Genomic DNA, 14,690 nt, shown 5'->3' on the forward strand with positions numbered 1-14,690 from the left:
TTAAAAATACCAAAGCTGCTAGCGCTGCTAGTGCTCGTAGACTGTGAGAGACTAAAATTATTTGTTATTGCTAAGAAGGTGCAGCATAATTCACTCACCTGAGAGGCTGCTAATGTCTTAAAACTCCTGCAGCTTTCCACAGAGACATGGAAATACTGGAGCGAGTACTGCAAGGGGCCACAAATTTTATTAAAGGACGGGAGCATTTGACATATGAGGATATGCTGAGAGAGCTGTCACTGTTTGGCCTAGAGGAGGGAAGACTTCAGCTCTCTAACAGGAGGATGAAAAGAAAATGAAGCCAGACACTTCTCAGATGTGTGTGGCAATAACATAAGAGGCAATGGATGCAAAAAATAACAAATAATATTTTAACTAGATAAGTCCACAAGTCAAAAACAAACAAAAAAATCCATCATGCTGAACATAAAGCTTCACAAAGTATGACCACTGGATGGAAGCCAGAATGATGGTTACAGAATGTTTATAAAAAATCTTGCACAAGTTTTTTATATTTGGTGTTTATATGTCTTAAAAATCTGACTCCATGGATGTAACTTTATAAATACACAATAGTGGTGTTAAGGTGTAATTGATTCTTTTAGGAACAATTCTTCCTTATCTTCCGAATAACTTTCCTTTATAACCACAGTCAACATCTGTTCAATACTTATCCAGGTGTGATGGTTATCAAGGAAATTTTCATCCTAACTGTTGAATGGAAAGAGTAGATTTCTGTATTAATACAAATAAAAAAATAATAATAATAATAAATCCCAGATGAAGTGTCTAAGATATCAATCCAAATGCAATAATCTGTGCTTTATCACTTTGACTTTGACCTAGTGGTCCCTTAAACATACCCTTTCTTTGTCTGTTAAACACTGAGATATACCCCAGTCCAATTCTATCTTACTCCAGTGACATGACGGAAATGAGCCTGAGTATTAGAGAGTGAACAGTAAACAGCAGTAAAATGAAATCAGACTCTATATTCAGTCAGGAAGACCAGTTCAATAATTGGAATGAAAAAAAAAACATTTCTAAGAACACAGAAAAGCATGCTTGCCAAATTTTTCACTTTCTCAAAAAAGTTTTTAATATTTGGGGTATATTTGTACATAGAATAAATTAAACATAAGAAATAATACTAGATTTTTCTTTTGTTGTTGTTGTTGTTTCTTTGTTTTGGTTTGATTTGTTGTTTTTTTTAGCAATAAGAGGATTGTCACTGTCATTTGTGGACAGCCCCACCTGTCCTTTAATATCCAAAGCATGAGTAGAGGAAAAAAATGTGAATATTATATTTACAAACAAATTAGGAAAAGTAAAGGTTTTTCACCTTTAAAAATCAGGTTCTTCATTTATATTTCCTCAGTTTTTCTCAGGACAGACATACACTCAGAAACATAGACTGTATTAGCACTAGATACTCCATTCTCTGACAGAAGAAGAAACTTTTGAAATGAAAATCAAAAAATCCCGACAAAAACAAAGTGAACAGAGATTGGTTTAAAGTAGATATAGTTGCATACATAGTCATAGTGAGCTAAATTAATTCAGATTTAACACCGTGGCTCTGCACAGTCTTGACTCAAAACCAGTCAAAATATGTAGCTATTAATATTTCAGTTTAATTTTGACTTGTCAGGTGGCAAATTGCCTCAAGAAGCCACAAGCACCTGCTCAAAAGACAAAGAAAAATCAGAAAGAGACCCAACAAAGGCAACTCCCCGAATGCTGCCCAGCTCTCATTATCAGTGCTCTCTGTGTTTCCGTCTCTTCAAAGCTAAGAATACCAATCAGCTTTAATGGCTGAAAAGAATTATTCAGTCTGTTTAATAAAACTGCCTTCAAGACACGTACAGGCTGTGACAAAGTTTTCTAATAAAACAGTTTAATTAAGCATCAGAGCATACCTTTCTAAATCCCAAAGCTGCTAGCTCAGGGCATGATCCTCCTCCTACTGAACTCCAGAGGAGCAGGATCCCCTTATTTACATCTCTCCCTGTTCTGGACATTTTCGGAATCAATAAGTAAAAGTTATTCTATGTCTCAAAAACCATACATTCTCTTTGGAATTCTCTGGGTAAATTACTTATTGATTTTTTCTCAGCACATACGGCTGATTTTCATAGATCTCAGATTGTTGTGGATTTTTTTTTCTGGCATCTTGTCATGTAATCATAAAAACTTTCATCTGATAATATGGATATGACCCAAATTTATAATCTGAGTCAATATACACTTAGACTGTCTTAGAACACCAAGATTGTAAGGTTAGTGTAGCTAATGAACAAACATTATTGCTAGATGCATATGAATCACTTCAGAAGAGCCTAGACGGAGACAAACTGCCTGAGATGAACATATAGCCATAAAGTACCTGGCAGGTCTGGGAGGGAGGAAGGTGAGGTTCCTGCTAGTCACATGAGGAAGACCTTTGAATAAGGGAGACTCGAGCCCTCCACCTGCCATGTGGCTCATCTTGGGCTGTGTGGACCCTGTTGTGGTCCCAGTGCAGTGCCATAACTCCCACCTGCCTTCCCATACCTGCCATCTGCTCATCTGAGTGATCCATATCTTCAGCCCACACGCTATGATGTCCCTGCCAATGAAAGAGGTTTGTTTTAGCCCCCCCCATTAAATTCACTCCCTAAGTCCCTGCTACTTATACCCTTTCAATTTCCCTGTATATAGCTTGAATCACAAGTGTTGAAATACCATAAAGAAGACTTCACCTACACCCTTCTAACCTCAGCTGAAGCTAGAAGCACAAAAAATTGGATGTATAATATGTCATGGATGTATTAGAAAGAGTCCAGAGGGGGACCACGAGGACGATCAGGGGGCTGGAGCACCTCTCCTATGAAGAAAGGCTGAGACAGATGGGGTTGTTCAGTATAGAGAAGGGAAGACTCCAAGGAGACCTTGTAGCAGCCTTCCAGTACTTAAAGGGGGCCTACAAGAAAGATGAAGAGGGTCTTTTTATCAGGGAGTGTAGTGACAGGATGAGGAGTGATGGCTTTAATCTACAAGAGGGTAGATTTAGATTAGGTATAAGGGCGCTGAGGCACTGGCACAGGTTGCCCAGAGATGTTGTGGCTGCCCCAACCCTGGAAGTGTTCAAGGCCAGGCTGGATGAGGGTTTGGGCAACCTGGTCTAGTGGAAGGTGTCCCTGTCTGTGGCAGGGGCTTGTACCCAGATGATCTTTAAGACCCCTTCCAATCCAAACCATTCTATGATTCTATGAAATTTCAATGGTGTAAGTCAGGAAGTCCCAGGAACACCCAAATGTAGCTCGTGGGCTCTGGGCAATTCCCCACTTACACATGAACAAACTTTCTGGAAGCAGTTGTCAAGTAGCCACTGTCAGGTCCTCCCTCCACGTCTCTAACAGAGTCTGTATCCTACACAGCTGTGTATCTGTTTGTGAGGATTTTCAGCTGAACTGACAGGTTATAGTTCTGGATTCAAAATACATAGTCTATGTGGTATAAGGTATTGCTAGAATTCTCCCATCCAGCTTTGAAAAGCCCAAGCCTTTAGAAAGACTGCCATCAAGCAAGTGTACCAAAGACTTTAAGACTTGGCATGAAATAATTTAGAGAAAATGAAGGTCACAATCTAAAAACCTTGACCACTCTAATTAACCTTCCAGAAGAGTCTCTTTCTCCCTATTTTTAAAATAAATGGGAACAACACGCAGGTCAACAGCAATCTCCCTAGTAGGCAGGAATGTCTGTGTGACTCAGGGAAGATATTAAGGCTGCATGTGAAAATATGTAATAGGTCAAAGGAAAGCATCAGGGGAAAGAGACATGTCTTCCTGCATCTGTTCATAATCAGCGTGACTAAGGAGAACAGGATCTGTTTTATCAGTGTTACATCTTTCCATGATGCTGTTCCAAGCTGTTCAAAACTTTAACGTTGTTTAATTCTTTCAGTAGGAAAATCCAAGTTTTTTTTTCTTTTTTTTTCTTTTCTTTTTTTCTTTTTTTTTTTCTTTTTTTTTTCCAGGAATGGAATGTCATGTTTAAGGAGATTTTTTTTGATTTTTTTTTTAATCTCCCTCATCTAAGAGGGAAAAGAAAATAAAGTTTTTTTCCATAACACCATATGAGTTAAGCTAGAGCAAGCATGTGGCCATTCCCTGTGGACTGCTTTAACTAGAGAGGAGAGATCCAATGTATCAGACAAAAACAAGCTGGAGCGACCCATACACTCACGCATATAAATAATATAGACTATGAGACATTTGTGTGAGCACAGAGATTTCTGGAGGGCACTTTAATATTTTGTTTACATCTAAAAATAAATATAGTTCCTTAAACAGCTGCCTCATGATCCCCAGCTGTTTGTAAATATATAAAGAAAGTGACATTTGCTTCAAAACAGCTAGTAAATTATATATCTCGAACAAAATCTAGCAACTTTGCTTAGATTTATAGTGCAGTGAAAACTTCAGCCATTTTACAGAACCATACTGCACACTAATAGAAAGTACACTAACTTTCCTGGTAATGACCAGTCTAGAGCCTGAGGTGGGAAGAAAACAGATTTTCCTTCCCTGAGCTTTCCCAGCAGCTGACACCTGTGGCGGGGCAAAGCCACTCCTGAGCTGAGACCTCTCCTAGCGCCCCGCATGGCCACGGCTCACCCAGCGAGTTGTGCTTGCGTCCCCTGTCTTCGGGAGGACCGTGGCTGAGGTGGCCCCAGAAGCAGGCTGGAAGGCAGGGACTAACCTCATGAGCCCTTTCTGTCACATGCCCTTATCTCCAATCACCCCAGCAAAATCCCACTGAATACCCTGGATGCCATGCTGCTAACGGGCTTTTTGGAAGGGTCCCACAAAACCTTCCAACCCCCCAACATCCCTTTGGATCTCTCCCAGCCCTAATCCACCACCCTCTTTCAAGAATCTATTCCATCATTACGGTACAGCTTAAATTTTGCCTGCGCCGCTGAGAAACCTTGAATTACTACTTCTGGGGGTTTTGTTGTTGTTGTTTGGCATTTTGGTTGGGTTTGGTTTTGCTTTTTTGATTGGTATTCACTTATCTCAGAGGAATATAGTTTGTAGGTTTGCTTTTCATTCCTTGGTCTTATACGTATGAGCTTAGGAAGGACTTACACACCTGAACACTGTTTTTTGTTTTGTTTTGTTTATTTTCCAGATACAGCAATTGTTATAAATAAAGTAATTAATTAACCTTGTTTGACCGTACCTTGATGATATTAAAATAAATTCATTCTGAGCGAGCTGCTTTGTCGTGGTATCTAGATTGTTCCCAAGCCTCCTCATTATTTACCATTTCAACGGCCCTCTGTCATCTCTACAATTTATCAGCACTGTTTTTGCACTACTTCTAGATAAAGATACAGAATAGCTTCTATCTACTCTTAGTCCATGTAGACCTCAGCTATGGGGGGGGGCGGGGGGGAGTAAAAAAAAATATATTATTCTCCAGAAACTACATCTTCAGCTGTGTCAGTCACTTTTTAATCCAATTAATGTGAATTTCTCCTATATGGTATCACTAATTCTTTTACGGAATGTAATACAGACCAGGTTAAGTGCCTTACAAAAACCTACTGAAGTATATCACACTGACCCCTTCCTTTACCACCCAAATTTGTAATCTCATCATGATTAAACAATTCTTGCTTGGCAAGAGCCTATTTCCATAAACCATGATTTCTGTTGTTTATTCTATTCCTATCCTTTCGTTCCATATTAATTCAATACCATATTAGATCTTGCATTGTTACCCACGATTGATGTCATGTTAACCAAGCTGGAAATATTCAGATGACATGTGGACTTTGTATATGGATGGTTGCTCTTTTTAAATATTTAACCATGTTGCAATTTCTGAATCAGTATTAGAGATTTTATCAGCATCTACCAGACACCCTGTAATAACTGCAAAACTTTCTTCTGCTAAAGCTACATCAGAACCAGATGTAGCCAGACATGGTTCTGTCAATATCTTTAGATTTAGATTTTTCATATTGACAGCTATGTCCCTTCTTTGTACCTTTTTGAATTCCTTTTTAATTATTATTATTTTTATTTCTAATTCTTTGCCACTGTACTGGAATGGACTTTAATCTGGATGTGGTTCTTTTTTTTTCTGATTTTGTTTTTTCTCTGATTGCCGAATTGTGGCATTTTGAAGGATTCCATTCAGTTTGCTCTTTTTATTTTTAATTTAATAGAAAAAAAAATTAAAAATTTCATTTTGTGACTGGCTGACTGCCACATGACCACTAAGCCACTCTCTCACTTTCCCTGCTCAGCAAGACAGGAAGAAAATTTGATGAAAAAGCTTGTGGGTCAGTATTAAGACAGAAAGATTGCTTGCCAATTAGCAGCAGGGACAAACAGAAAAACTGGGCTTGGGGAGGGTGAATTTATTGCCAGTTAATAACAGAGTAGGCTAGTGGGAAACAAACCAAATTAAAAACACCTTCTCCTCACTCCCCTTCTTCCTAGGCTCAACTTCAACCTTGATTCTTCAACTTCTTCCTGAGCAGTGCAGGGGGATGGGGTCAGCTCATAACACTTTATCTCAGATGCTCCTTCCTCTTCATGCTCATCCCCAGCTCCAGTGTGGGGTCCCTCCCATGGGAAGCAAACCTTCATGAACTGATTCAGCATGGGTTTGTACCACAGGGTGCAGCCCATTAGGAACAGACTGCTCCAGAATGGTTGATCCCTTCACAGGCTACAGTTCCTGCCAGAAAACTTGCTCTACATTTGCTATAATCTACCCACAGTCAATGATCTTTAAGCAACCACCAACCTCCATTTCACAGATTGATTTACATCACATTGATTTACACGTCACTTCATCACAGTGAGGTCCAGCATGTTGTGGAAGGCACAGTAGCTTTTGCGTTAGAAAATCATCCTTGATACTTTTAGAAGCTGTGTTAAAAACTGGAGATAACCAAATGTCATCCAACTTAAAGACTTTTCTTTTTTTTTGGGGGGGTGGGGGGTGGGCAGGGAATAATTTTGCATTCTTCAGTGTGTTGTGTGCTGGTACATCTCAGAGACTGGAAACAGAGCAAACATCATGATTCTTTCTATTCCATGATTTGCGGATAGTTTTGTATTTTAATCATTGCATGGTCATTACCTATTTAGACAACCCTTCAGATAAATCACTAAAACATAAATAGAGTGGGAAAAAAAGCAGGCTTCCACTGCAATTGGTTAAAAAGAGATTTCTGTAATTCCAAGCTCCATGTGGTCTCTTAGTGCATCTATCATCTTTAACCACAGTCTCAGATGTGCTCAGATGTTCTACCCTGGGCTTGACTGGCAGGTCACTACAGCCACCTTGTGAAGCCTTTGAGCCTTTGGAGGCACAGCACGTCTATTCTCAGCACCTTACCTGAGAGACCTGACAGTAGTACAAGCTATTGTCAATTAATTTTGGAAAAATGAGGCATGTTTGGCCCATTCTGCAGCTCATCAGCACACCCTACCTTCCTAAACACAGCGTTTCAGCCCGAACTAAGCCAGGCTAACAGCAAGCAAAATGAAAGGAAAACAAAAAACAAAGCAAAACAAACAAGAAAACATAGCAAAGCAAAACAAAACAAGAAAACAAAACAAAATGCAATTTAAGAATTCAGCCTCCTGAAGTTCACTCTGAAGTTGTTTGTCCTGTTGTAGGTGAGATCTTCTGTAGATATCTTCATATCTTCATATTCTTAGGGGAAAATAAAACCAGTTCTTCCTTAAGATGACAGCTCATTAATGTGTAACAAAATCCCAAACTCTTATTGCAGTGAAAACATACAGAGACTTTACTGTCCCATCCTGTCTTCTGGTTATGATTCTGGTAGGAACATTTGTGGCAGAGGGCAAGTCCACCTTCCACTAAGTTTGCTAAATTACGCTGATATCTTGAAAATGGTTGTAAGCTTTTCCCCTTTTCTTCTTTATCTGTAGCTGCAGAGACAGCCCGCAAGAATAGATTTCATTTCTGAAGCTGGCCAACAGTAAGTTTTGTCCTGAACTATATTTATTTTTGTGTTTCCAAAAGTTTCTAGTGAGAGTATCAACTTTAGTTCTTATCAGATAATTATACAGCACTTGCCTCCTGAGGCAATTTTAAATCAATCTCAGGAAAGGCAGTAACTATACACTGTAGATAATTATAGTCCATTAAAGTACCTTAAGATTAGATTCAGAGATCAGTAATCACACAAGGTCATAAATGTACTGCACCTTTCTGAAGTGGTGTCTGAATTTTGATGTATAGCCCTTTTGCAGGAAAAAAAAAATATTTTCTAGGGTTTTTATTGAGTAAAATGTCAGAGGCAAATAGAAACCTAATTAAAAACATGCTAAATTATTAGCCTAAAAGTGATTTCAATTCTAACCAGTCAGTCACAGAGAGAAAATCAGAGCATAAAGCAAGACCGTCATTTTAAAGATACTCCTGACAAAACATGTCATATTTTATATTTAAAATAATGTCTCACCAAACGCCTTCCTTACTTCAGGAAAATGGCTTCTTTAATTGCTGTGAGAAATGTGTGAAGTGTGCTTGACAAGTATTTGATTAAACGAAGAAGCTTCCTTGAGAGTCGCACTGATTGGAAATTTTCCATCTAAGTGTTTTCCCTACAGCAAAATATCATTTTTGATCAAAACACATAAAATCCATTAAAAGGATCAAAACAAATCTATCTGAAGTCAGTTTATCCCAAGCTGAAACGCTCCCTTCATTCTTTGATCTCATAGGGAATTGCACTCGGGATGACCCGTCACCATTATATGTCATTTTTCATGGTTGTCAGTGACCACCAGTGACAGCCATTGGGGTTTTTGCTGTTGCTGTTGTTGTGGGGTGCTCTTGTGCCAGTGCCAAGGTCCCAAGTACTGCAATGCCCATAGACTCTTAGTCAGGAGGTCCCTGCTCACAAACTTGTCCAAAGAACAATCTCTGGTGGGTTTAGAGGCGACAGCTTGGACAGTTATCAAACCCAAGAAAAGCTACATCTTCACGCTAGCGAGTTTTATTTCTAAAGGTAAGCCCTGTGTTTCTAGGAAAAATGGAATGACATAGCTCCAGAAGGCTTCCACTGAAGTCACCACATTTGTCGCCAGATCATTTTTCTCATTTGATGGCTTATGCAATACATTTCTTCCTTATCTTTGTTGTATGGGAATCCTGTCTGAGATCTCCCATTGCAACCTCACCTGGATGCTCTCGCACCTGGTCCAACCCCTCCTGCCGCCAGTCCATTCAGGTTATGCACAAAGCACCCTCAGTCACCCTCGGTTTGGAACTTGCAACTTCAGTTTATGTAAAAGGACCGTGTACCTGTCAGACTTGGTAGCAGGGCCAACTTTATCAATGTTTTTTATGAGCAACTTATAAGGAGCATTGGCCACAGTATCATGGTAGAGATGTCCACATATGCTCCCTGCCTTCGGAGGTCAAATAAATATACCCGTGTTTGTTGTTAGCTATTTATCAGGTCACTGTAAAAGGGCATAGATACACCATAACTGAAAGATTTCAATGCTTAAGCAGCTTTAGCCCTGCCTTGCAGCAGAAAATCTCCAGAAGTATTTCAGAGGTGCCAGCCTCTCTAGTAAACATCTGCTGACAACTAGCAGCTGAATGCAAACCGTCTGACCTCCTGAAGACCACCAAAGGTGGGAGCTTTCTGATTCACACTTTCATCTGTCCAAAATTCAAAGATGGAAGGTACAAGACAATGGGAAGGTAAAGATTTATCCTACAGTCAAAACCAAATCTTGATCTGATGTAATTGTAACACACCATTGCTAATCCTGCAACTACATGGGGAGTGGCTCCTCAGACGCTCACAAGGAGCAGACCGCAGCTCAGATGAGACATCAGAAAACTGTAGCAGGCATGGATTACTGTCAGACCAAGTCAAAACAAAATGTTTCAACAATTTCCAGCTAATATCTTAAGGCCCTGCTCATTCCACAAACATTTTAAACCTTTTGATCCAATACAAAATGAAAACAAATTTAAAAAAAAAAAAAAAAAAGGAATTTGGCTTGGGACAGCCATCCAGTTTTGCTTTGGCCCCAGATATTAGCATCACAGAAATTGTGAATGGCTTCCATACTGCATGAAATACTTCATTACTGTCATATACCTGGACTAAGTCACCCTTTACTGGGGACTTTCCAGACCTGTTCAGGCCCATCTTGGCCTATATTATCAAAGCTTCTCAGGATTTCAGTAGGCTATTGCTACTATTTCTGATTCTGCAGTCTAAAGTTGTATACTGATTCTTCAGGAGCCATCACATGCTTTTTCCAAGGCCCCAGCTTTCTAGATGAGTTATATCTCAGGTTATCCCTTCTGTAGTATTTCATGGCAAAACAACAGTATAGGTTGACAAAGGCTCCTACAGTGTTTTAGAAACTTGTCCGCATCCAGACCAAAAATGAGTAATTATAAAAATAAAAAATTCTACATATATTTGCCTGCCTTGCCCAAACTGCCACATTCTTTGAGACAAAGAGAGATTCTCTGAAATATTTCAAATTCCTTTTGTTTGAAACAAAATATCTATCTTCCTCATAATGCAAGAAAACTTCTTCTGAGTTTGGATACTCCCGCAGAAAGAAACTGTCTTCAGAGACATTGAGGCAGGTTCTTTTATCTATCCTGTGCATCCATATCTGAGTCTTTAGGAGTTTGCCTATGGTCCACTGCAGTATTTGTCTCACCCAACAGCAGGAAATTCATCAGAGCAAATCACCCACACCTTCTACAGAGCAGAGAAACAGGCACTCTTAGACAGTACTCAGCTAATTTTCTTAGACAGGAGATTAATTTGTGATACAGTAGCTTTCTAACCTCAGTCAGAATCTGTGAAGTGTACATACAGAAATATCCCAAAACCGCTGACTTCTTTTACACACAGAGAATTGGCTCATTAATTTTGGGTTGCACATGATTAAAAGACACTAAAAAGCCTGAAATGGCATGGCTTTCCTTATTCCTATAGTGAGACAGCTAATGCAGAGAATGTGGCGGCACTTTCATTGAAAATGACTGTTTTTGAGGGCTGGAATGAATTGTTTGTAAACATGTTGTACGTTCAATAACTTGGTCATGCAAGGGTCAGAAGTCAGAAATTTTCAGTGCATGTTGGAGAATATTTGTGTGCAAGATCACAAACTAGCATTTCAAAACAACGAAAAAAAGATCATTTCTTTCCAATTCCACAATTCACGCACACACTTAACATTGCAAACACGAGCAGCTCTACTCATCAGTAAAACTACTCAACTGTATGCTCAGATTTGCAGACAAGTCATTATAGGACTGGGAGCTTAGTTACCAGAATTTAAAGAAAGGAACACAGAAAGTAATTTATTTTATTTTATTTTATTTTATTTTATTTATTTTATTTTATTTTATTTTATTTATTTTATTTATTTTATTTTTTAAGATCTGAATGTCCTCAGAAATTACTAGCTGCTTTAACTTTCGTAATTGAGCTTTAGGATGCTCAGCTGGAATATATTATTAATCATGACTATTATAAATGTTACATGGTAATGCCTAAAGTCCCTTGGTGAGATCAGGGTTGCATTGTGTTTGCTCTGTACATTTCAGTAAGTAAAAATCCCGTTCCCTAAAACATTTGCATTCTTTGAGAGATGAAGCAGATGAAATGTAGAAGAGAAATAGGCATAATTAAGTAATAAGTCTGTGAGTAAATAGGAGGTTTGTGATAAAATCAAGAGTAGAATCGAAGTCTCCCACATCCTAGGTCAGTGCCTTATACACAAAATCATTACATTCTAATTAAAAATCTTTGTCAGTAGTAATTGAATGTAGCATAAATCTGGGATGAGTCTGGTTTCTATGAGAATGCTATCTAAAAATAATATTCTGAAGAAAATTTTAAGCACAAGGAGGAAAGTCTCCTGAGAACAAAATTTACCACGGAACACATCACCATTTGCTGAACATTAAAGAAATTAGCACAGTGGTATGAATGAGGCTCCAATGAAGTGAATAGGAAGCCTCATACTGATAGCTACTGTCTCAAGCTCTCTGCAGACCTAGGCAGAAGTGGCTTTTACATTGCATTTATTACATTACATCACATAGGTACATGAGTAACATTTAGAGGGTTTTCTCTGCAACACTTTAACTATGTATTTGCAAACTACAGTCAAGATCTGAGGGATCAACAAAGTCCATCACTTCAGAAACCATCACATTGGAGTAACATCTGTATCGATACAGATCCATGAACAAATACATTCATTCATTCATGTGACAATGCAACTCAAATGGAAAACAATACACTTTGTATTACTAATTACCCATTTGCCATCCTACTGTTTTAAGTAATGTGGGATAGGAGGTTGCACATAGCTTGGGAATGACCCATGCCAATGAATAAAACATAGAAAACCACCAAATATACTTTGCAGTCAAAAAAAAAAAAAAAAAAGCTGTACGTTGAAAAAGAGGCAAGAGGCAGAAAGAGTAAGGGCAGGTCTTAGAGGAGTGCAGTGTGTAGGCACAGCACTACACTGTGATGTGCAATGCAGGAACCAGAGTGAGATAAGACCTCAGAGACTCTGGACAAAATCCAACCCAGCTTCAGCTGTCCTTTATTTAGAAGTAGCTAAGAAAGAAACTGAGGACAGAAATAAAACCCAGACGTCCTCCTGTGCCTCTATTCAGGAGTGGAGAAGAGCTTCTGTCTGTGACACCGGAAGAAATATATATGATATATCATATATGTACATATGATATATATACATGCAGAAAATGGCTATACACCATAACAATTTACCCAGATGTTCAGTGTTCAATTTCCTACTCTGCATATGAGAAATTAAATCAATATCTTTAAGAAATGACTGGGAGAGATTATCTTCACCTTATCCAACATGGAGAAAAAAAAAAAAAGATTACTGGGCACAAAGAGAGAGGAAACAAGAAAGATGGAGCTTTGCAATGTAGTGACTTACATGTGAGTCCTGGTTCTTGTCCTTGTGCCAAAGGCTATTTAGGTATTTCAGTTAACTACTGTATAATTTGAAAGGGTTTTAAAGGGAAGAAGTGCAAGTTCTTCCCTGTGCCTGTCTTAGGCACAGCCAAGGGAGACAATACTACAGAGCCCTGCAGACTTTTCATGTTTCTATAATCAAATTCATGTTTGCTGAGGCTGCACTAAAGGGGGTTCACTAGCCTTGCTTCTTGCTTGCCTGCAGAAAGGCAAGCAGCAATCTAACACCACGGGAAGATAACAGTATTTATCATGGGCACCTTTCATTTCAAACTGCATTTATTTCCTGCAGAGGGATACACAATTTCCATTTTCATAATATTTCATTTAAATACATCCCATGTAATGGAATCTTGGTATTTTAATATCACATCACTGGTAAATGAAACTTTCATCTCATCTCATTCAGTAAGAACAATGTTTGCTTTTGGCCTAGAGCAGAGAATAGTGATTGAAACACTTGGGAATTCATTTCAAAGAACTTTGGAATGCATTATCATGGCCACATCCTCTCCTTCAGAAAACACCCACAAACAATTCCAGTCCATAGGGTGCAGTTTTTGAAAGCATGCAATTGTCAGAAACTAAATGTGTGCCTAAAGGAATGAATAATTAGGAATAAAGCCGGCAAATTGGCACAAATGGTGAACATGAATAACAGTTGTCTCAACAAGCATTTACAATTTCCTTTCATATTGTCAGATGCAAAGATGAACACAGGACCAATTTTCAAAGTTTTAACTCACTTTGATTGGATCATTCATACAGTACTTGATCCACCTTAATTCCATGAGCAGCAACATTTCTCTTTGTACAACACAGTGGCAGAATCATCATTAAAAACTAAGATGGCCAAGAGAACAAAAAATGAAAGGGAGATGTTACAGGCAGAAGCTGGGAAAATCTGTTTCATATTGCATCAAACTGAAGGAAAAGGAAGAGGACATTAGTTAATGATCAGTCTAAACTTTTCTATGCTGGAGAATTCACAAAAGGTAGTTACTCTACTTTAGAGATAAGAAAGATCATATCTACATCACGATCCAGGAGTTCCTCAATCTGAACAGCTCTCAAGGATTTGTGATCAGGGCAGTGAAGTCTTCCCATTGTTGCATTACAGGCAAAATATTTCTTTGCAAAGATCCATTATCCCTGTTCAGAAAAAAACACTAGAAATAGAATATCCAGGATCATTTTACCTTCATCCATCACCCAGAAGTGTTCACCAAGCCTTCATCACTTGAGAACTTGAGAAGTTCACCATTGAGCCCTCCCTTTTTATCCAAACTAAGATGAAGCATTACTTTCTTTGGAAGCCAAGTGAAGGAAATTGCTAGCATAATATTTCTTCTGCTTGAATACATTTTCAGGGTGCCCTGTTTTTACTGCTTAAGTACACATAGTTATGTTGCAGTGGAGTATGAGTTTTGAGGAATAAAAACATAAAGAAATGAGTTGGAACAAGACATGAGTTCCAGTAGCACATAAACTGAACAGGTTTAACCTTGAAAAACAGGTAACAGAGGGAATCTAATCCCATTCCGTAAGCACCAAAGAGACCTTATAAATTCATCCAAGAGCTGTGATGAAACTAGAGAACAGAATCCCTGACCAGCTAAACAAAATAGGCAATTAA

General features: G+C 38.6%; 1 long non-coding RNA gene across 4 annotated transcripts in view; it reads right to left on the reverse strand.

Moving 5' to 3' along the window:
* LOC121074154 overlaps positions 1–13,318 on the reverse strand; it is a 48,985-nt gene extending 35,667 nt beyond the window's left edge. Inside the window, exon 1 of one of the 4 annotated variants that reach the window (XR_005822174.1) lies at positions 13,017–13,317. This is a non-coding gene — a long non-coding RNA (uncharacterized LOC121074154). Of the gene's footprint in view, positions 1–13,016 lie in introns of all 4 variants that reach the window. The other 3 variants (XR_005822175.1, XR_005822173.1, XR_005822176.1) reach the window with 3 other exon arrangements.
* Between the last annotated feature and the right edge of the window lie 1,372 nt (positions 13,319–14,690).

This window comes from Cygnus olor, chromosome 8 (assembly GCF_009769625.2).
Source record: "Cygnus olor isolate bCygOlo1 chromosome 8, bCygOlo1.pri.v2, whole genome shotgun sequence".
NCBI lineage: Eukaryota > Metazoa > Chordata > Aves > Anseriformes > Anatidae > Cygnus > Cygnus olor.